General features: G+C 32.9%; 17 non-coding genes across 17 annotated transcripts; all 17 read right to left on the bottom strand.

Moving 5' to 3' along the window:
* Positions 1 to 622: 622 nt before the first annotated feature.
* On the bottom strand, positions 623 to 695 carry TRNAF-GAA (transfer RNA phenylalanine (anticodon GAA)). The gene has a single exon. It is a non-coding gene; the product is annotated as a tRNA-Phe (tRNA).
* Positions 696 to 1,923: 1,228 nt separating this feature from the next.
* TRNAL-UAA (transfer RNA leucine (anticodon UAA)) lies at positions 1,924 to 1,996 on the bottom strand. The gene has a single exon. It is a non-coding gene; the product is annotated as a tRNA-Leu (tRNA).
* Positions 1,997 to 3,469: 1,473 nt separating this feature from the next.
* TRNAF-GAA (transfer RNA phenylalanine (anticodon GAA)) lies at positions 3,470 to 3,542 on the bottom strand. The gene has a single exon. It is a non-coding gene; the product is annotated as a tRNA-Phe (tRNA).
* Positions 3,543 to 4,770: 1,228 nt separating this feature from the next.
* TRNAL-UAA (transfer RNA leucine (anticodon UAA)) lies at positions 4,771 to 4,843 on the bottom strand. The gene has a single exon. It is a non-coding gene; the product is annotated as a tRNA-Leu (tRNA).
* Positions 4,844 to 6,316: 1,473 nt separating this feature from the next.
* TRNAF-GAA (transfer RNA phenylalanine (anticodon GAA)) lies at positions 6,317 to 6,389 on the bottom strand. The gene has a single exon. It is a non-coding gene; the product is annotated as a tRNA-Phe (tRNA).
* An 897-nt stretch (positions 6,390 to 7,286) lies between these two features.
* On the bottom strand, positions 7,287 to 7,369 carry TRNAL-CAG (transfer RNA leucine (anticodon CAG)). The gene has a single exon. It is a non-coding gene; the product is annotated as a tRNA-Leu (tRNA).
* Positions 7,370 to 8,414: 1,045 nt separating this feature from the next.
* TRNAF-GAA (transfer RNA phenylalanine (anticodon GAA)) lies at positions 8,415 to 8,487 on the bottom strand. The gene has a single exon. It is a non-coding gene; the product is annotated as a tRNA-Phe (tRNA).
* Positions 8,488 to 9,962: 1,475 nt separating this feature from the next.
* TRNAF-GAA (transfer RNA phenylalanine (anticodon GAA)) lies at positions 9,963 to 10,035 on the bottom strand. Its single transcript has one exon. It is a non-coding gene; the product is annotated as a tRNA-Phe (tRNA).
* An 897-nt stretch (positions 10,036 to 10,932) lies between these two features.
* On the bottom strand, positions 10,933 to 11,015 carry TRNAL-CAG (transfer RNA leucine (anticodon CAG)). Its single transcript has one exon. It is a non-coding gene; the product is annotated as a tRNA-Leu (tRNA).
* A 1,045-nt stretch (positions 11,016 to 12,060) lies between these two features.
* TRNAF-GAA (transfer RNA phenylalanine (anticodon GAA)) lies at positions 12,061 to 12,133 on the bottom strand. Its single transcript has one exon. It is a non-coding gene; the product is annotated as a tRNA-Phe (tRNA).
* An 897-nt stretch (positions 12,134 to 13,030) lies between these two features.
* TRNAL-CAG (transfer RNA leucine (anticodon CAG)) lies at positions 13,031 to 13,113 on the bottom strand. Its single transcript has one exon. It is a non-coding gene; the product is annotated as a tRNA-Leu (tRNA).
* A 1,045-nt stretch (positions 13,114 to 14,158) lies between these two features.
* On the bottom strand, positions 14,159 to 14,231 carry TRNAF-GAA (transfer RNA phenylalanine (anticodon GAA)). The gene has a single exon. It is a non-coding gene; the product is annotated as a tRNA-Phe (tRNA).
* A 1,475-nt stretch (positions 14,232 to 15,706) lies between these two features.
* On the bottom strand, positions 15,707 to 15,779 carry TRNAF-GAA (transfer RNA phenylalanine (anticodon GAA)). Its single transcript has one exon. It is a non-coding gene; the product is annotated as a tRNA-Phe (tRNA).
* An 897-nt stretch (positions 15,780 to 16,676) lies between these two features.
* TRNAL-CAG (transfer RNA leucine (anticodon CAG)) lies at positions 16,677 to 16,759 on the bottom strand. Its single transcript has one exon. It is a non-coding gene; the product is annotated as a tRNA-Leu (tRNA).
* A 1,045-nt stretch (positions 16,760 to 17,804) lies between these two features.
* TRNAF-GAA (transfer RNA phenylalanine (anticodon GAA)) lies at positions 17,805 to 17,877 on the bottom strand. The gene has a single exon. It is a non-coding gene; the product is annotated as a tRNA-Phe (tRNA).
* Positions 17,878 to 19,350: 1,473 nt separating this feature from the next.
* On the bottom strand, positions 19,351 to 19,423 carry TRNAF-GAA (transfer RNA phenylalanine (anticodon GAA)). Its single transcript has one exon. It is a non-coding gene; the product is annotated as a tRNA-Phe (tRNA).
* A 1,472-nt stretch (positions 19,424 to 20,895) lies between these two features.
* On the bottom strand, positions 20,896 to 20,968 carry TRNAF-GAA (transfer RNA phenylalanine (anticodon GAA)). Its single transcript has one exon. It is a non-coding gene; the product is annotated as a tRNA-Phe (tRNA).
* Positions 20,969 to 21,868: the final 900 nt, after the last annotated feature.

Raw genomic sequence — 21,868 nt, 5'->3', positions numbered from 1 at the left:
AAATAGCATTTTTCATATGTGTACTTTTTGTCAGCATTCACTTTCAAACCTCCTTTTATTTTGTTAGGATGTTAGAAATGTTAGATTTCTCACAAAATGCGGTGATGCACCATATTTCTTCAGAATCTACTGTTTGGCCACACAGCAGGGCTTTGAAAATAAGAGCGCTATTTGGATTTTGGAATGCAGATTTTGCAAGAATAGTTTGCAGGTAAAATTTGCAGAGTACCAAAAGTACCAAAACAGCAGAAACCCCCCCAAAGTGACCCCATTTTAGAAATTACTTCTCACAATGAATTCATATACACCACAGCATTTCATAGTCAAACATACATGGTTGAAATCATTCAGCTAGTGTCTGATACATGCTTTCTTTATCAGCTATCAGGTTCCCTTTAAATCCTCTTACAGCTAAGTGAAATGGAAATAAACAAAACAGAGGAAAAATTACAAAAAAATAATAATTTGCTCAAATGGAAAAGTTCCCATTTCTCATCTTTTTAACATTTTATTTTCTGTAGATAGTTAAGATTTTTAGGCCTTTTACATTTTCTTTAAATAATCAGTCCACGTGCTTTGTTTATTTTCTCCTTAAAATGTAAAGAATCAAGAAAAATGATGTTGCCGAAACCCAGGATCGAACCAGGGACCTTTAGATCTTCAGTCTAACGCTCTCCCATCTGAGCTATTTCGGCCAAACACAGACAACTTTAGGAGTGCTAGACACTTGGCAAATGTCAAGCGAAACCCCTGAAAGTAGATATTTTTATTTTTGCTTTGACTGGTTTTTGCAGCATGATTTCTATTTGAAACTCCTGCTATTTTGTTGTACATATTTAATAACTTTCATTAACTCTTTGTGAATGAGTAGAAAAAAACAGCAATTTTGACAGAGATTGTTTTACATTTTCAATTTGACTCCATTCATCAGGTTCATTCAAACCCTGTGTTTGTGAGACAGGTGATGGTTGCACATAAAAGACAATGTGCATGCATAATGTTACATCAAGTTTTATTTGTTATTAAATGCAAATAATTGGAGCAAAAAAGGAGACAACAATTTAGAGAAAATATTTTAATGATTGTTAACTTTCAATGTGAAAACATTTGTCCCAAAATGTGCTGAAACTTAGATGTCAGTATTGCATGTGCATTTCAGACTTTAAAACTATGATTACCTGCTTTTTAAGCTTTTGTTTATTAAGTATTTTTATGGTCTATTGATGAATGAGGTAATCAAATATGAAATTAGACTTACCGGCAATTCAGTTTATAGAAATCTCCCAGAACAGCCCCATAGGATGTGGAGTCTCCGCCCTAATAGGGAAAGAGAACACAAAGAGTTGAAATAGTCCCGCCCCATTGACCGCCGGCAGTATTTTTATAGTGCCAAGACAGCTAACATATGCACATAAAAACTATTTCACGGTCCTAGAGTTCCGTTTATAGACGACAATTTCAGATTCACCCCAAAGACTCCCAGGTAGTGGAGTGGTAACTTTGGGATCGGATTTTTTAAGGCCCATTGCTAAGTTTGGTTTGATCCCCATCTAATCAATAATTGACTGAGAATCTGTATAGTTTCATGAAAAGGTGATGTCAGAAGTGGGATTTGAACCCACGCCTCCAAGAGAGACTGTGAAATCATTCAGCTAGTGTCTGATACATGCTTTCTTTATCAGCTATCAGGTTCCCTTTAAATCCTCTTACAGCTAAGTGAAATGGAAATAAACAAAACAGAGGAAAAATTACAAAAAAATAATAATTTGCTCAAATGGAAAAGTTCCCATTTCTCATCTTTTTAACATTTTATTTTCTGTAGATAGTTAAGATTTTTAGGCCTTTTACATTTTCTTTAAATAATCAGTCCACGTGCTTTGTCTATTTTCTCCTTAAAATGTAAAGAATCAAGAAAAATGATGTTGCCGAAACCCAGGATCGAACCAGGGACCTTTAGATCTTAAGTCTAACGCTCTCCCATCTGAGCTATTTCGGCCAAACACAAACAACTTTAGGAGTGCTAGACACTTGGCAAATGTCAAGCGAAACCCCTGAAAGTAGATATTTTTATTTTTGCTTTGACTGGTTTTTGCAGCATGATTTCTATTTGAAACTCCTGCTATTTTGTTGTACATATTTAATAACTTTCATTAACTCTTTGTGAATGAGTAGAAAAAAACAGCAATTTTGACAGAGATTTTTTTACATTTTCAATTTGACTCCATTCATCAGGTTCATTCAAACCCTGTGTTTGTGAGACAGGTGATGGTTGCACATAAAAGACAATGTGCATGCATAATGTTACATCAAGTTTTATTTGTTATTAAATGCAAATAATTGGAGCAAAAAAGGAGACAACAATTTAGAGAAAATATTTTCATGATTGTTAACTTTCAATGTGAAAACATTTGTCCCAAAATGTGCTGAAACTTAGATGTCAGTATCGCATGTGCATTTCAGACTTTAAAACTATGATTACCTGCTTTTTAAGCTTTTGTTTATTAAGTATTTTTATGGTTTATTGATGAATGAGGTAATCAAATATGATTACCTCATTATGAAAGCCTATTTTGAGCTAAATGGCCAAGCCCCATTTTAAAAAAATATGACTTTTATCACTGTATGCAGTAATAACTCTGGAATGCTTCTACATATCCCCGTAATTCTGAAAGTATTTTTTGTGACACATTGTACTTTACATTAACTGTAAATTTAGGTCAATATATTTTTAGTTTTTTTCTGTGAAAATATCTAAATTTTGTTTAAAATTTTGAAATATTAGTCATTTTTATTCTTTGACTGCTTATATCCTTAAACCAACTTGTTGCACCACACAAAAATGTAAATAAATAGCATTTTTCATATGTGTACTTTTTGTCAGCATTCACTTTCAAACCTCCTTTTATTTTGTTAGGATGTTAGAAATGTTAGATTTCTCACAAAATGCGGTGATGCACCATATTTCTTCAGAATCTACTGTTTGGCCACACAGCAGGGCTTTGAAAATAAGAGCGCTATTTGGATTTTGGAATGCAGATTTTGCAAGAATAGTTTGCAGGTAAAATTTGCAGAGTACCAAAAGTACCAAAACAGCAGAAACCCCCCCAAAGTGACCCCATTTTAGAAATTACTTCTCACAATGAATTCATATACACCACAGCATTTCATAGTCAAACATACATGGTTGAAATCATTCAGCTAGTGTCTGATACATGCTTTCTTTATCAGCTATCAGGTTCCCTTTAAATCCTCTTACAGCTAAGTGAAATGGAAATAAACAAAACAGAGGAAAAATTACAAAAAAATAATAATTTGCTCAAATGGAAAAGTTCCCATTTCTCATCTTTTTAACATTTTATTTTCTGTAGATAGTTAAGATTTTTAGGCCTTTTACATTTTCTTTAAATAATCAGTCCACGTGCTTTGTTTATTTTCTCCTTAAAATGTAAAGAATCAAGAAAAATGATGTTGCCGAAACCCAGGATCGAACCAGGGACCTTTAGATCTTCAGTCTAACGCTCTCCCATCTGAGCTATTTCGGCCAAACACAGACAACTTTAGGAGTGCTAGACACTTGGCAAATGTCAAGCGAAACCCCTGAAAGTAGATATTTTTATTTTTGCTTTGACTGGTTTTTGCAGCATGATTTCTATTTGAAACTCCTGCTATTTTGTTGTACATATTTAATAACTTTCATTAACTCTTTGTGAATGAGTAGAAAAAAACAGCAATTTTGACAGAGATTGTTTTACATTTTCAATTTGACTCCATTCATCAGGTTCATTCAAACCCTGTGTTTGTGAGACAGGTGATGGTTGCACATAAAAGACAATGTGCATGCATAATGTTACATCAAGTTTTATTTGTTATTAAATGCAAATAATTGGAGCAAAAAAGGAGACAACAATTTAGAGAAAATATTTTAATGATTGTTAACTTTCAATGTGAAAACATTTGTCCCAAAATGTGCTGAAACTTAGATGTCAGTATTGCATGTGCATTTCAGACTTTAAAACTATGATTACCTGCTTTTTAAGCTTTTGTTTATTAAGTATTTTTATGGTCTATTGATGAATGAGGTAATCAAATATGAAATTAGACTTACCGGCAATTCAGTTTATAGAAATCTCCCAGAACAGCCCCATAGGATGTGGAGTCTCCGCCCTAATAGGGAAAGAGAACACAAAGAGTTGAAATAGTCCCGCCCCATTGACCGCCGGCAGTATTTTTATAGTGCCAAGACAGCTAACATATGCACATAAAAACTATTTCACGGTCCTAGAGTTCCGTTTATAGACGACAATTTCAGATTCACCCCAAAGACTCCCAGGTAGTGGAGTGGTAACTTTGGGATCGGATTTTTTAAGGCCCATTGCTAAGTTTGGTTTGATCCCCATCTAATCAATAATTGACTGAGAATCTGTATAGTTTCATGAAAAGGTGATGTCAGAAGTGGGATTTGAACCCACGCCTCCAAGAGAGACTGTGAAATCATTCAGCTAGTGTCTGATACATGCTTTCTTTATCAGCTATCAGGTTCCCTTTAAATCCTCTTACAGCTAAGTGAAATGGAAATAAACAAAACAGAGGAAAAATTACAAAAAAATAATAATTTGCTCAAATGGAAAAGTTCCCATTTCTCATCTTTTTAACATTTTATTTTCTGTAGATAGTTAAGATTTTTAGGCCTTTTACATTTTCTTTAAATAATCAGTCCACGTGCTTTGTCTATTTTCTCCTTAAAATGTAAAGAATCAAGAAAAATGATGTTGCCGAAACCCAGGATCGAACCAGGGACCTTTAGATCTTAAGTCTAACGCTCTCCCATCTGAGCTATTTCGGCCAAACACAAACAACTTTAGGAGTGCTAGACACTTGGCAAATGTCAAGCGAAACCCCTGAAAGTAGATATTTTTATTTTTGCTTTGACTGGTTTTTGCAGCATGATTTCTATTTGAAACTCCTGCTATTTTGTTGTACATATTTAATAACTTTCATTAACTCTTTGTGAATGAGTAGAAAAAAACAGCAATTTTGACAGAGATTTTTTTACATTTTCAATTTGACTCCATTCATCAGGTTCATTCAAACCCTGTGTTTGTGAGACAGGTGATGGTTGCACATAAAAGACAATGTGCATGCATAATGTTACATCAAGTTTTATTTGTTATTAAATGCAAATAATTGGAGCAAAAAAGGAGACAACAATTTAGAGAAAATATTTTCATGATTGTTAACTTTCAATGTGAAAACATTTGTCCCAAAATGTGCTGAAACTTAGATGTCAGTATCGCATGTGCATTTCAGACTTTAAAACTATGATTACCTGCTTTTTAAGCTTTTGTTTATTAAGTATTTTTATGGTTTATTGATGAATGAGGTAATCAAATATGATTACCTCATTATGAAAGCCTATTTTGAGCTAAATGGCCAAGCCCCATTTTAAAAAAATATGACTTTTATCACTGTATGCAGTAATAACTCTGGAATGCTTCTACATATCCCCGTAATTCTGAAAGTATTTTTTGTGACACATTGTACTTTACATTAACTGTAAATTTAGGTCAATATATTTTTAGTTTTTTTCTGTGAAAATATCTAAATTTTGTTTAAAATTTTGAAATATTAGTCATTTTTATTCTTTGACTGCTTATATCCTTAAACCAACTTGTTGCACCACACAAAAATGTAAATAAATAGCATTTTTCATATGTGTACTTTTTGTCAGCATTCACTTTCAAACCTCCTTTTATTTTGTTAGGATGTTAGAAATGTTAGATTTCTCACAAAATGCGGTGATGCACCATATTTCTTCAGAATCTACTGTTTGGCCACACAGCAGGGCTTTGAAAATAAGAGCGCTATTTGGATTTTGGAATGCAGATTTTGCAAGAATAGTTTGCAGGTAAAATTTGCAGAGTACCAAAAGTACCAAAACAGCAGAAACCCCCCCAAAGTGACCCCATTTTAGAAATTACTTCTCACAATGAATTCATATACACCACAGCATTTCATAGTCAAACATACATGGTTGAAATCATTCAGCTAGTGTCTGATACATGCTTTCTTTATCAGCTATCAGGTTCCCTTTAAATCCTCTTACAGCTAAGTGAAATGGAAATAAACAAAACAGAGGAAAAATTACAAAAAAATAATAATTTGCTCAAATGGAAAAGTTCCCATTTCTCATCTTTTTAACATTTTATTTTCTGTAGATAGTTAAGATTTTTAGGCCTTTTACATTTTCTTTAAATAATCAGTCCACGTGCTTTGTTTATTTTCTCCTTAAAATGTAAAGAATCAAGAAAAATGATGCTGCCGAAACCCAGGATCGAACCAGGGACCTTTAGATCTTCAGTCTAACGCTCTCCCATCTGAGCTATTTCGGCCAAACACAAACAACTTTAGGAGTGCTAGACACTTGGCAAATGTCAAGCGAAACCCCTGAAAGTAGATATTTTTATTTTTGCTTTGACTGGTTTTTGCAGCATGATTTCTATTTGAAACTCCTGCTATTTTGTTGTACATATTTAATAACTTTCATTAACTCTTTGTGAATGAGTAGAAAAAAACAGCAATTTTGACAGAGATTTTTTTACATTTTCAATTTGACTCCATTCATCAGGTTCATTCAAACCCTGTGTTTGTGAGACAGGTGATGGTTGCACATAAAAGACAATGTGCATGCATAATGTTACATCAAGTTTTATTTGTTATTAAATGCAAATAATTGGAGCAAAAAAGGAGACAACAATTTAGAGAAAATATTTTCATGATTGTTAACTTTCAATGTGAAAACATTTGTCCCAAAATGTGCTGAAACTTAGATGTCAGTATCGCATGTGCATTTCAGACTTTAAAACTATGATTACCTGCTTTTTAAGCTTTTGTTTATTAAGTATTTTTATGGTCTATTGATGAATGAGGTAATCAAATATGAAATTAGACTTACCGGCAATTCAGTTTATAGAAATCTCCCAGAACAGCCCCATAGGATGTGGAGTCTCCGCCCTAATAGGGAAAGAGAACACAAAGAGTTGAAATAGTCCCGCCCCATTGACCGCCGGCAGTATTTTTATAGTGCCAAGACAGCTAACATATGCACATAAAAACTATTTCACGGTCCTAGAGTTCCGTTTATAGACGACAATTTCAGATTCACCCCAAAGACTCCCAGGTAGTGGTAACTTTGGGATCGGATTTTTTAAGGCCCATTGCTAAGTTTGGTTTGATCCCCATCTAATCAATAATTGACTGAGAATCTGTATAGTTTCATAAAAAGGTGATGTCAGAAGTGGGATTTGAACCCACGCCTCCAAGAGAGACTGCGACCTGAACGCAGCGCCTTAGACCGCTCGGCCATCCTGACTTCTTGTGGATTCTGTGCCTTAACTCTTTCCAAGTTAGTCAGAAGAAATATGACCAGTAATTGTCATTGAAAATTATTTTAAAATATTTAATATTACAGTTTTTATTTCAATACATTTGTTTAAACTATTAGTTATCAAGCCTATTTTGAGCTAAATGGCCAAGCCCCATTTTAAAAAAATATGACTTTTATCACTGTATGCAGTAATAACTCTGGAATGCTTCTACATATCCCCGTAATTCTGAAAGTGTTTTTTGTGACACATTGTACTTTACATTAACTGTAAATTTAGGTCAATATATTTTTAGTTTTTTTCTGTGAAAATATCTACATTTTGTTTAAAATTTTGAAATATTAGTCATTTTTATTCTTTGACTGCTTATATCCTTAAACCAACTTGTTGCACCACACAAAAATGTAAATAAATAGCATTTTTCATATGTGTACTTTTTGTCAGCATTCACTTTCAAACCTCCTTTTATTTTGTTAGGATGTTAGAAATGTTAGATTTCTCACAAAATGCGGTGATGCACCATATTTCTTCAGAATCTACTGTTTGGCCACACAGCAGGGCTTTGAAAATAAGAGCGCTATTTGGATTTTGGAATGCAGATTTTGCAAGAATAGTTTGCAGGTAAAATTTGCAGAGTACCAAAAGTACCAAAACAGCAGAAACCCCCCCAAAGTGACCCCATTTTAGAAATTACTTCTCACAATGAATTCATATACACCACAGCATTTCATAGTCAAACATACATGGTTGAAATCATTCAGCTAGTGTCTGATACATGCTTTCTTTATCAGCTATCAGGTTCCCTTTAAATCCTCTTACAGCTAAGTGAAATGGAAATAAACAAAACAGAGGAAAAATTACAAAAAAATAATAATTTGCTCAAATGGAAAAGTTCCCATTTCTCATCTTTTTAACATTTTATTTTCTGTAGATAGTTAAGATTTTTAGGCCTTTTACATTTTCTTTAAATAATCAGTCCACGTGCTTTGTTTATTTTCTCCTTAAAATGTAAAGAATCAAGAAAAATGATGTTGCCGAAACCCGGGATCGAACCAGGGACCTTTAGATCTTCAGTCTAACGCTCTCCCATCTGAGCTATTTCGGCCAAACACAAAAAACTTTAGGAGTGCTAGACACTTGGCAAATGTCAAGCGAAACCCCTGAAAGTAGATATTTTTATTTTTGCTTTGACTGGTTTTTGCAGCATGAATTCTATTTGAAACTCCTGCTATTTTGTTGTACATATTTAATAACTTTCATTAACACTCTTTGTGAATGAGTAGAAAAAAACAGCAATTTTGACAGAGATTTTTTTACATTTTCAATTTGACTCCATTCATCAGGTTCATTCAAACCCTGTGTTTGTGAGACAGGTGATGGTTGCACATAAAAGACAATGTGCATGCATAATGTTACATCAAGTTTTATTTGTTATTAAATGCAAATAATTGGAGCAAAAAAGGAGACAACAATTTAGAGAAAATATTTTCATGATTGTTAACTTTCAATGTGAAAACATTTGTCCCAAAATGTGCTGAAACTTAGATGTCAGTATCGCATGTGCATTTCAGACTTTAAAACTATGATTACCTGCTTTTTAAGCTTTTGTTTATTAAGTATTTTTATGGTTTATTGATGAATGAGGTAATCAAATATGATTACCTCATTATGAAAGCCTATTTTGAGCTAAATGGCCAAGCCCCATTTTAAAAAAATATGACTTTTATCACTGTATGCAGTAATAACTCTGGAATGCTTCTACATATCCCCGTAATTCTGAAAGTATTTTTTGTGACACATTGTACTTTACATTAACTGTAAATTTAGGTCAATATATTTTTAGTTTTTTTCTGTGAAAATATCTAAATTTTGTTTAAAATTTTGAAATATTAGTCATTTTTATTCTTTGACTGCTTATATCCTTAAACCAACTTGTTGCACCACACAAAAATGTAAATAAATAGCATTTTTCATATGTGTACTTTTTGTCAGCATTCACTTTCAAACCTCCTTTTATTTTGTTAGGATGTTAGAAATGTTAGATTTCTCACAAAATGCGGTGATGCACCATATTTCTTCAGAATCTACTGTTTGGCCACACAGCAGGGCTTTGAAAATAAGAGCGCTATTTGGATTTTGGAATGCAGATTTTGCAAGAATAGTTTGCAGGTAAAATTTGCAGAGTACCAAAAGTACCAAAACAGCAGAAACCCCCCCAAAGTGACCCCATTTTAGAAATTACTTCTCACAATGAATTCATATACACCACAGCATTTCATAGTCAAACATACATGGTTGAAATCATTCAGCTAGTGTCTGATACATGCTTTCTTTATCAGCTATCAGGTTCCCTTTAAATCCTCTTACAGCTAAGTGAAATGGAAATAAACAAAACAGAGGAAAAATTACAAAAAAATAATAATTTGCTCAAATGGAAAAGTTCCCATTTCTCATCTTTTTAACATTTTATTTTCTGTAGATAGTTAAGATTTTTAGGCCTTTTACATTTTCTTTAAATAATCAGTCCACGTGCTTTGTTTATTTTCTCCTTAAAATGTAAAGAATCAAGAAAAATGATGCTGCCGAAACCCAGGATCGAACCAGGGACCTTTAGATCTTCAGTCTAACGCTCTCCCATCTGAGCTATTTCGGCCAAACACAAACAACTTTAGGAGTGCTAGACACTTGGCAAATGTCAAGCGAAACCCCTGAAAGTAGATATTTTTATTTTTGCTTTGACTGGTTTTTGCAGCATGATTTCTATTTGAAACTCCTGCTATTTTGTTGTACATATTTAATAACTTTCATTAACTCTTTGTGAATGAGTAGAAAAAAACAGCAATTTTGACAGAGATTTTTTTACATTTTCAATTTGACTCCATTCATCAGGTTCATTCAAACCCTGTGTTTGTGAGACAGGTGATGGTTGCACATAAAAGACAATGTGCATGCATAATGTTACATCAAGTTTTATTTGTTATTAAATGCAAATAATTGGAGCAAAAAAGGAGACAACAATTTAGAGAAAATATTTTCATGATTGTTAACTTTCAATGTGAAAACATTTGTCCCAAAATGTGCTGAAACTTAGATGTCAGTATCGCATGTGCATTTCAGACTTTAAAACTATGATTACCTGCTTTTTAAGCTTTTGTTTATTAAGTATTTTTATGGTCTATTGATGAATGAGGTAATCAAATATGAAATTAGACTTACCGGCAATTCAGTTTATAGAAATCTCCCAGAACAGCCCCATAGGATGTGGAGTCTCCGCCCTAATAGGGAAAGAGAACACAAAGAGTTGAAATAGTCCCGCCCCATTGACTGCCGGCAGTATTTTTATAGTGCCAAGACAGCTAACATATGCACATAAAAACTATTTCACGGTCCTAGAGTTCCGTTTATAGACGACAATTTCAGATTCACCCCAAAGACTCCCAGGTAGTGGTAACTTTGGGATCGGATTTTTTAAGGCCCATTGCTAAGTTTGGTTTGATCCCCATCTAATCAATAATTGACTGAGAATCTGTATAGTTTCATAAAAAGGTGATGTCAGAAGTGGGATTTGAACCCACGCCTCCAAGAGAGACTGCGACCTGAACGCAGCGCCTTAGACCGCTCGGCCATCCTGACTTCTTGTGGATTCTGTGCCTTAACTCTTTCCAAGTTAGTCAGAAGAAATATGACCAGTAATTGTCATTGAAAATTATTTTAAAATATTTAATATTACAGTTTTTATTTCAATACATTTGTTTAAACTATTAGTTATCAAGCCTATTTTGAGCTAAATGGCCAAGCCCCATTTTAAAAAAATATGACTTTTATCACTGTATGCAGTAATAACTCTGGAATGCTTCTACATATCCCCGTAATTCTGAAAGTGTTTTTTGTGACACATTGTACTTTACATTAACTGTAAATTTAGGTCAATATATTTTTAGTTTTTTTCTGTGAAAATATCTAAATTTTGTTTAAAATTTTGAAATATTAGTCATTTTTATTCTTTGACTGCTTATATCCTTAAACCAACTTGTTGCACCACACAAAAATGTAAATAAATAGCATTTTTCATATGTGTACTTTTTGTCAGCATTCACTTTCAAACCTCCTTTTATTTTGTTAGGATGTTAGAAATGTTAGATTTCTCACAAAATGCGGTGATGCACCATATTTCTTCAGAATCTACTGTTTGGCCACACAGCAGGGCTTTGAAAATAAGAGCGCTATTTGGATTTTGGAATGCAGATTTTGCAAGAATAGTTTGCAGGTAAAATTTGCAGAGTACCAAAAGTACCAAAACAGCAGAAACCCCCCCAAAGTGACCCCATTTTAGAAATTACTTCTCACAATGAATTCATATACACCACAGCATTTCATAGTCAAACATACATGGTTGAAATCATTCAGCTAGTGTCTGATACATGCTTTCTTTATCAGCTATCAGGTTCCCTTTAAATCCTCTTACAGCTAAGTGAAATGGAAATAAACAAAACAGAGGAAAAATTACAAAAAAATAATAATTTGCTCAAATGGAAAAGTTCCCATTTCTCATCTTTTTAACATTTTATTTTCTGTAGATAGTTAAGATTTTTAGGCCTTTTACATTTTCTTTAAATAATCAGTCCACGTGCTTTGTTTATTTTCTCCTTAAAATGTAAAGAATCAAGAAAAATGATGTTACCGAAACCCGGGATCGAACCAGGGACCTTTAGATCTTCAGTCTAACGCTCTCCCATCTGAGCTATTTCGGCCAAACACAAACAACTTTAGGAGTGCTAGACACTTGGCAAATGTCAAGCGAAACCCCTGAAAGTAGATATTTTTATTTTTGCTTTGACTGGTTTTTGCAGCATGATTTCTATTTGAAACTCCTGCTATTTTGTTGTACATATTTAATAACTTTCATTAACTCTTTGTGAATGAGTAGAAAAAAACAGCAATTTTGACAGAGATTTTTTTACATTTTCAATTTGACTCCATTCATCAGGTTCATTCAAACCCTGTGTTTGTGAGACAGGTGATGGTTGCACATAAAAGACAATGTGCATGCATAATGTTACATCAAGTTTTATTTGTTATTAAATGCAAATAATTGGAGCAAAAAAGGAGACAACAATTTAGAGAAAATATTTTCATGATTGTTAACTTTCAATGTGAAAACATTTGTCCCAAAATGTGCTGAAACTTAGATGTCAGTATCGCATGTGCATTTCAGACTTTAAAACTATGATTACCTGCTTTTTAAGCTTTTGTTTATTAAGTATTTTTATGGTCTATTGATGAATGAGGTAATCAAATATGAAATTAGACTTACCGGCAATTCAGTTTATAGAAATCTCCCAGAACAGCCCCATAGGATGTGGAGTCTCCGCCCTAATAGGGAAAGAGAACACAAAGAGTTGAAATAGTCCCGCCCCATTGACCGCCGGCAGTATTTTTATAGTGCCAAGACAGCTAACATATGCACATAAAAACTATTTCACGGTCCTAGAGTTCCGTTTATAGACGACAATTTCAGATTCACCCCAAAGACTCCCAGGTAGTGGTAACTTTGGGATCGGATTTTTTAAGGCCCATTGCTAAGTTTGGTTTGATCCCCATCTAATCAATAATTGACTGAGAATCTGTATAGTTTCATAAAAAGGTGATGTCAGAAGTGGGATTTGAACCCACGCCTCCAAGAGAGACTGCGACCTGAACGCAGCGCCTTAGACCGCTCGGCCATCCTGACTTCTTGTGGATTCTGTGCCTTAACTCTTTCCAAGTTAGTCAGAAGAAATATGACCAGTAATTGTCATTGAAAATTATTTTAAAATATTTAATATTACAGTTTTTATTTCAATACATTTGTTTAAACTATTAGTTATCAAGCCTATTTTGAGCTAAATGGCCAAGCCCCATTTTAAAAAAATATGACTTTTATCACTGTATGCAGTAATAACTCTGGAATGCTTCTACATATCCCCGTAATTCTGAAAGTGTTTTTTGTGACACATTGTACTTTACATTAACTGTAAATTTAGGTCAATATATTTTTAGTTTTTTTCTGTGAAAATATCTACATTTTGTTTAAAATTTTGAAATATTAGTCATTTTTATTCTTTGACTGCTTATATCCTTAAACCAACTTGTTGCACCACACAAAAATGTAAATAAATAGCATTTTTCATATGTGTACTTTTTGTCAGCATTCACTTTCAAACCTCCTTTTATTTTGTTAGGATGTTAGAAATGTTAGATTTCTCACAAAATGCGGTGATGCACCATATTTCTTCAGAATCTACTGTTTGGCCACACAGCAGGGCTTTGAAAATAAGAGCGCTATTTGGATTTTGGAATGCAGATTTTGCAAGAATAGTTTGCAGGTAAAATTTGCAGAGTACCAAAAGTACCAAAACAGCAGAAACCCCCCCAAAGTGACCCCATTTTAGAAATTACTTCTCACAATGAATTCATATACACCACAGCATTTCATAGTCAAACATACATGGTTGAAATCATTCAGCTAGTGTCTGATACATGCTTTCTTTATCAGCTATCAGGTTCCCTTTAAATCCTCTTACAGCTAAGTGAAATGGAAATAAACAAAACAGAGGAAAAATTACAAAAAAATAATAATTTGCTCAAATGGAAAAGTTCCCATTTCTCATCTTTTTAACATTTTATTTTCTGTAGATAGTTAAGATTTTTAGGCCTTTTACATTTTCTTTAAATAATCAGTCCACGTGCTTTGTTTATTTTCTCCTTAAAATGTAAAGAATCAAGAAAAATGATGTTGCCGAAACCCGGGATCGAACCAGGGACCTTTAGATCTTCAGTCTAACGCTCTCCCATCTGAGCTATTTCGGCCAAACACAAAAAACTTTAGGAGTGCTAGACACTTGGCAAATGTCAAGCGAAACCCCTGAAAGTAGATATTTTTATTTTTGCTTTGACTGGTTTTTGCAGCATGAATTCTATTTGAAACTCCTGCTATTTTGTTGTACATATTTAATAACTTTCATTAACACTCTTTGTGAATGAGTAGAAAAAAACAGCAATTTTGACAGAGATTTTTTTACATTTTCAATTTGACTCCATTCATCAGGTTCATTCAAACCCTGTGTTTGTGAGACAGGTGATGGTTGCACATAAAAGACAATGTGCATGCATAATGTTACATCAAGTTTTATTTGTTATTAAATGCAAATAATTGGAGCAAAAAAGGAGACAACAATTTAGAGAAAATATTTTCATGATTGTTAACTTTCAATGTGAAAACATTTGTCCCAAAATGTGCTGAAACTTAGATGTCAGTATCGCATGTGCATTTCAGACTTTAAAACTATGATTACCTGCTTTTTAAGCTTTTGTTTATTAAGTATTTTTATGGTTTATTGATGAATGAGGTAATCAAATATGATTACCTCATTATGAAAGCCTATTTTGAGCTAAATGGCCAAGCCCCATTTTAAAAAAATATGACTTTTATCACTGTATGCAGTAATAACTCTGGAATGCTTCTACATATCCCCGTAATTCTGAAAGTATTTTTTGTGACACATTGTACTTTACATTAACTGTAAATTTAGGTCAATATATTTTTAGTTTTTTTCTGTGAAAATATCTAAATTTTGTTTAAAATTTTGAAATATTAGTCATTTTTATTCTTTGACTGCTTATATCCTTAAACCAACTTGTTGCACCACACAAAAATGTAAATAAATAGCATTTTTCATATGTGTACTTTTTGTCAGCATTCACTTTCAAACCTCCTTTTATTTTGTTAGGATGTTAGAAATGTTAGATTTCTCACAAAATGCGGTGATGCACCATATTTCTTCAGAATCTACTGTTTGGCCACACAGCAGGGCTTTGAAAATAAGAGCGCTATTTGGATTTTGGAATGCAGATTTTGCAAGAATAGTTTGCAGGTAAAATTTGCAGAGTACCAAAAGTACCAAAACAGCAGAAACCCCCCCAAAGTGACCCCATTTTAGAAATTACTTCTCACAATGAATTCATATACACCACAGCATTTCATAGTCAAACATACATGGTTGAAATCATTCAGCTAGTGTCTGATACATGCTTTCTTTATCAGCTATCAGGTTCCCTTTAAATCCTCTTACAGCTAAGTGAAATGGAAATAAACAAAACAGAGGAAAAATTACAAAAAAATAATAATTTGCTCAAATGGAAAAGTTCCCATTTCTCATCTTTTTAACATTTTATTTTCTGTAGATAGTTAAGATTTTTAGGCCTTTTACATTTTCTTTAAATAATCACTCCACGTGCTTTGTTTATTTTCTCCTTAAAATGTAAAGAATCAAGAAAAATGATGCTGCCGAAACCCAGGATCGAACCAGGGACCTTTAGATCTTCAGTCTAACGCTCTCCCATCTGAGCTATTTCGGCCAAACACAAACAACTTTAGGAGTGCTAGACACTTGGCAAATGTCAAGCGAAACCCCTGAAAGTAGATATTTTTATTTTTGCTTTGACTGGTTTTTGCAGCATGATTTCTATTTGAAACTCCTGCTATTTTGTTGTACATATTTAATAACTTTCATTAACTCTTTGTGAATGAGTAGAAAAAAACAGCAATTTTGACAGAGATTTTTTTACATTTTCAATTTGACTCCATTCATCAGGTTCATTCAAACCCTGTGTTTGTGAGACAGGTGATGGTTGCACATAAAAGACAATGTGCATGCATAATGTTACATCAAGTTTTATTTGTTATTAAATGCAAATAATTGGAGCAAAAAAGGAGACAACAATTTAGAGAAAATATTTTCATGATTGTTAACTTTCAATGTGAAAACATTTGTCCCAAAATGTGCTGAAACTTAGATGTCAGTATCGCATGTGCATTTCAGACTTTAAAACTATGATTACCTGCTTTTTAAGCTTTTGTTTATTAAGTATTTTTATGGTCTATTGATGAATGAGGTAATCAAATATGAAATTAGACTTACCGGCAATTCAGTTTATAGAAATCTCCCAGAACAGCCCCATAGGATGTGGAGTCTCCGCCCTAATAGGGAAAGAGAACACAAAGAGTTGAAATAGTCCCGCCCCATTGACCGCCGGCAGTATTTTTATAGTGCCAAGACAGCTAACATATGCACATAAAAACTATTTCACGGTCCTAGAGTTCCGTTTATAGACGACAATTTCAGATTCACCCCAAAGACTCCCAGGTAGTGGTAACTTTGGGATCGGATTTTTTAAGGCCCATTGCTAAGTTTGGTTTGATCCCCATCTAATCAATAATTGACTGAGAATCTGTATAGTTTCATAAAAAGGTGATGTCAGAAGTGGGATTTGAACCCACGCCTCCAAGAGAGACTGCGACCTGAACGCAGCGCCTTAGACCGCTCGGCCATCCTGACTTCTTGTGGATTCTGTGCCTTAACTCTTTCCAAGTTAGTCAGAAGAAATATGACCAGTAATTGTCATTGAAAATTATTTTAAAATATTTAATATTACAGTTTTTATTTCAATACATTTGTTTAAACTATTAGTTATCAAGCCTATTTTGAGCTAAATGGCCAAGCCCCATTTTAAAAAAATATGACTTTTATCACTGTATGCAGTAATAACTCTGGAATGCTTCTACATATCCCCGTAATTCTGAAAGTGTTTTTTGTGACACATTGTACTTTACATTAACTGTAAATTTAGGTCAATATATTTTTAGTTTTTTTCTGTGAAAATATCTAAATTTTGTTTAAAATTTTGAAATATTAGTCATTTTTATTCTTTGACTGCTTATATCCTTAAACCAACTTGTTGCACCACACAAAAATGTAAATAAATAGCATTTTTCATATGTGTACTTTTTGTCAGCATTCACTTTCAAACCTCCTTTTATTTTGTTAGGATGTTAGAAATGTTAGATTTCTCACAAAATGCGGTGATGCACCATATTTCTTCAGAATCTACTGTTTGGCCACACAGCAGGGCTTTGAAAATAAGAGCGCTATTTGGATTTTGGAATGCAGATTTTGCAAGAATAGTTTGCAGGTAAAATTTGCAGAGTACCAAAAGTACCAAAACAGCAGAAACCCCCCCAAAGTGACCCCATTTTAGAAATTACTTCTCACAATGAATTCATATACACCACAGCATTTCATAGTCAAACATACATGGTTGAAATCATTCAGCTAGTGTCTGATACATGCTTTCTTTATCAGCTATCAGGTTCCCTTTAAATCCTCTTACAGCTAAGTGAAATGGAAATAAACAAAACAGAGGAAAAATTACAAAAAAATAATAATTTGCTCAAATGGAAAAGTTCCCATTTCTCATCTTTTTAACATTTTATTTTCTGTAGATAGTTAAGATTTTTAGGCCTTTTACATTTTCTTTAAATAATCAGTCCACGTGCTTTGTTTATTTTCTCCTTAAAATGTAAAGAATCAAGAAAAATGATGTTACCGAAACCCGGGATCGAACCAGGGACCTTTAGATCTTCAGTCTAACGCTCTCCCATCTGAGCTATTTCGGCCAAACACAAACAACTTTAGGAGTGCTAGACACTTGGCAAATGTCAAGCGAAACCCCTGAAAGTAGATATTTTTATTTTTGCTTTGACTGGTTTTTGCAGCATGATTTCTATTTGAAACTCCTGCTATTTTGTTGTACATATTTAATAACTTTCATTAACTCTTTGTGAATGAGTAGAAAAAAACAGCAATTTTGACAGAGATTTTTTTACATTTTCAATTTGACTCCATTCATCAGGTTCATTCAAACCCTGTGTTTGTGAGACAGGTGATGGTTGCACATAAAAGACAATGTGCATGCATAATGTTACATCAAGTTTTATTTGTTATTAAATGCAAATAATTGGAGCAAAAAAGGAGACAACAATTTAGAGAAAATATTTTCATGATTGTTAACTTTCAATGTGAAAACATTTGTCCCAAAATGTGCTGAAACTTAGATGTCAGTATCGCATGTGCATTTCAGACTTTAAAACTATGATTACCTGCTTTTTAAGCTTTTGTTTATTAAGTATTTTTATGGTTTATTGATGAATGAGGTAATCAAATATGATTACCTCATGATGAAAGCCTATTTTGAGCTAAATGGCCAAGCCCCATTTTAAAAAAATATGACTTTTATCACTGTATGCAGTAATAACTCTGGAATGCTTCTACATATCCCCGTAATTCTGAAAGTATTTTTTGTGACACATTGTACTTTACATTAACTGTAAATTTAGGTCAATATATTTTTAGTTTTTTTCTGTGAAAATATCTAAATTTTGTTTAAAATTTTGAAATATTAGTCATTTTTATTCTTTGACTGCTTATATCCTTAAACCAACTTGTTGCACCACACAAAAATGTAAATAAATAGCATTTTTCATATGTGTACTTTTTGTCAGCATTCACTTTCAAACCTCCTTTTATTTTGTTAGGATGTTAGAAATGTTAGATTTCTCACAAAATGCGGTGATGCACCATATTTCTTCAGAATCTACTGTTTGGCCACACAGCAGGGCTTTGAAAATAAGAGCGCTATTTGGATTTTGGAATGCAGATTTTGCAAGAATAGTTTGCAGGTAAAATTTGCAGAGTACCAAAAGTACCAAAACAGCAGAAACCCCCCCAAAGTGACCCCATTTTAGAAATTACTTCTCACAATGAATTCATATACACCACAGCATTTCATAGTCAAACATACATGGTTGAAATCATTCAGCTAGTGTCTGATACATGCTTTCTTTATCAGCTATCAGGTTCCCTTTAAATCCTCTTACAGCTAAGTGAAATGGAAATAAACAAAACAGAGGAAAAATTACAAAAAAATAATAATTTGCTCAAATGGAAAAGTTCCCATTTCTCATCTTTTTAACATTTTATTTTCTGTAGATAGTTAAGATTTTTAGGCCTTTTACATTTTCTTTAAATAATCAGTCCACGTGCTTTGTTTATTTTCTCCTTAAAATGTAAAGAATCAAGAAAAATGATGCTGCCGAAACCCGGGATCGAACCAGGGACCTTTAGATCTTCAGTCTAACGCTCTCCCATCTGAGCTATTTCGGCCAAACACAAACAACTTTAGGAGTGCTAGACACTTGGCAAATGTCAAGCGAAACCCCTGAAAGTAGATATTTTTATTTTTGCTTTGACTGGTTTTTGCAGCATGATTTCTATTTGAAACTCCTGCTATTTTGTTGTACATATTTAATAACTTTCATTAACTCTTTGTGAATGAGTAGAAAAAAACAGCAATTTTGACAGAGATTTTTTTACATTTTCAATTTGACTCCATTCATCAGGTTCATTCAAACCCTGTGTTTGTGAGACAGGTGATGGTTGCACATAAAAGACAATGTGCATTCATAATGTTACATCAAGTTTTATTTGTTATTAAATGCAAATAATTGGAGCAAAAAAGGAGACAACAATTTAGAGAAAATATTTTCATGATTGTTAACTTTCAATGTGAAAACATTTGTCCCAAAATGTGCTGAAACTTAGATGTCAGTATCGCATGTGCATTTCAGACTTTAAAACTATGATTACCTGCTTTTTAAGCTTTTGTTTATTAAGTATTTTTTTTTTTATTGATGAATGAGGTAATCAAATATGATTACCTCATTATGAAAGCCTATTTTGAGCTAAATGGCCAAGCCCCATTTTAAAAAAATATGACTTTTATCACTGTATGCAGTAATAACTCTGGAATGCTTCTACATATCCCCGTAATTCTGAAAGTATTTTTTGTGACACATTGTACTTTACATTAACTGTAAATTTAGGTCAATATATTTTTAGTTTTTTTCTGTGAAAATATCTAAATTTTGTTTAAAATTTTGAAATATTAGTCATTTTTATTCTTTGACTGCTTATATCCTTAAACCAACTTGTTGCACCACACAAAAATGTAAATAAATAGCATTTTTCATATGTGTACTTTTTGTCAGCATTCACTTTCAAACCTCCTTTTATTTTGTTAGGATGTTAGAAATGTTAGATTTCTCACAAAATGCGGTGATGCACCATATTTCTTCAGAATCTACTGTTTGGCCACACAGCAGGGCTTTGAAAATAAGAGCGCTATTTGGATTTTGGAATGCAGATTTTGCAAGAATAGTTTGCAGGTAAAATTTGCAGAGTACCAAAAGTACCAAAACAGCAGAAACCCCCCCAAAGTGACCCCATTTTAGAAATTACTTCTCACAATGAATTCATATACACCACAGCATTTCATAGTCAGACATACATGGTTGAAATCATTCAGCTAGTGTCTGATACATGCTTTCTTTATCAGCTATCAGGTTCCCTTTAAATCCTCTTACAGCTAAGTGAAATGGAAATAAACAAAACAGAGGAAAAATTACAAAAAAATAATAATTTGCTCAAATGGAAAAGTTCCCATTTCTCATCTTTTTAACATTTTATTTTCTGTAGATAGTTAAGATTTTTAGGCCTTTTACATTTTTTTTAAATAATCAGTCCACGTGCTTTGTTTATTTTCTCCTTAAAATGTAAAGAATCAAGAAAAATGATGTTGCCGAAACCCGGGATCAAACCAGGGACCTTTAGAGCTTCAGTCTAACGCTCTCCCATCTGAGCTATTTCGGCCAAACACAAACAACTTTAGGAGTGCTAGACACTTGGCAAATGTCAAGCGAAACCCCTGAAAGTAGATATTTTTATTTTTGCTTTGACTGGTTTTTGCAGCATGATTTCTATTTGAAACTCCTGCTATTTTGTTGTACATATTTAATAACTTTCATTAACTCTTTGTGAATGAGTAGAAAAAAACAGCAATTTTGACAGAGATTTTTTTACATTTTCAATTTGACTCCATTCATCAGGTTCATTCAAACCCTGTGTTTGTGAGACAGGTGATGGTTGCACATAAAAGACAATGTGCATGCATAATGTTACATCAAGTTTTATTTGTTATTAAATGCAAATAATTGGAGCAAAAAAGGAGACAACAATTTAGAGAAAATATTTTAATGATTGTTAACTTTCAATGTGAAAACATTTGTCCCAAAATGTGCTGAAACTTAGATGTCAGTATCGCATGTGCATTTCAGACTTTAAAACTATGATTACCTGCTTTTTAAGCTTTTGTTTATTAAGTATTTTTATGGTTTATTGATGAATGAGGTAATCAAATATGATTACCTCATTATGAAAGCCTATTTTGAGCTAAATGGCCAAGCCCCATTTTAAAAAAATATGACTTTTATCACTGTATGCAGTAATAACTCTGGAATGCTTCTACATATCCCCGTAATTCTGAAAGTATTTTTTGTGACACATTGTACTTTACATTAACTGTAAATTTAGGTCAATATATTTTTAGTTTTTTTCTGTGAAAATATCTAAATTTTGTTTAAAATTTTGAAATATTAGTCATTTTTATTCTTTGACTGCTTATATCCTTAAACCAACTTGTTGCACCACACAAAAATGTAAATAAATAGCATTTTTCATATGTGTACTTTTTGTCAGCATTCACTTTCAAAC

This window comes from Ranitomeya variabilis, chromosome 4, assembly GCF_051348905.1.
Source record: "Ranitomeya variabilis isolate aRanVar5 chromosome 4, aRanVar5.hap1, whole genome shotgun sequence".
NCBI lineage: Eukaryota > Metazoa > Chordata > Amphibia > Anura > Dendrobatidae > Ranitomeya > Ranitomeya variabilis.
The sequence above is the reverse complement of the archived record's forward strand: the minus strand, read 5'-3'. Positions and strand labels throughout refer to the sequence as shown.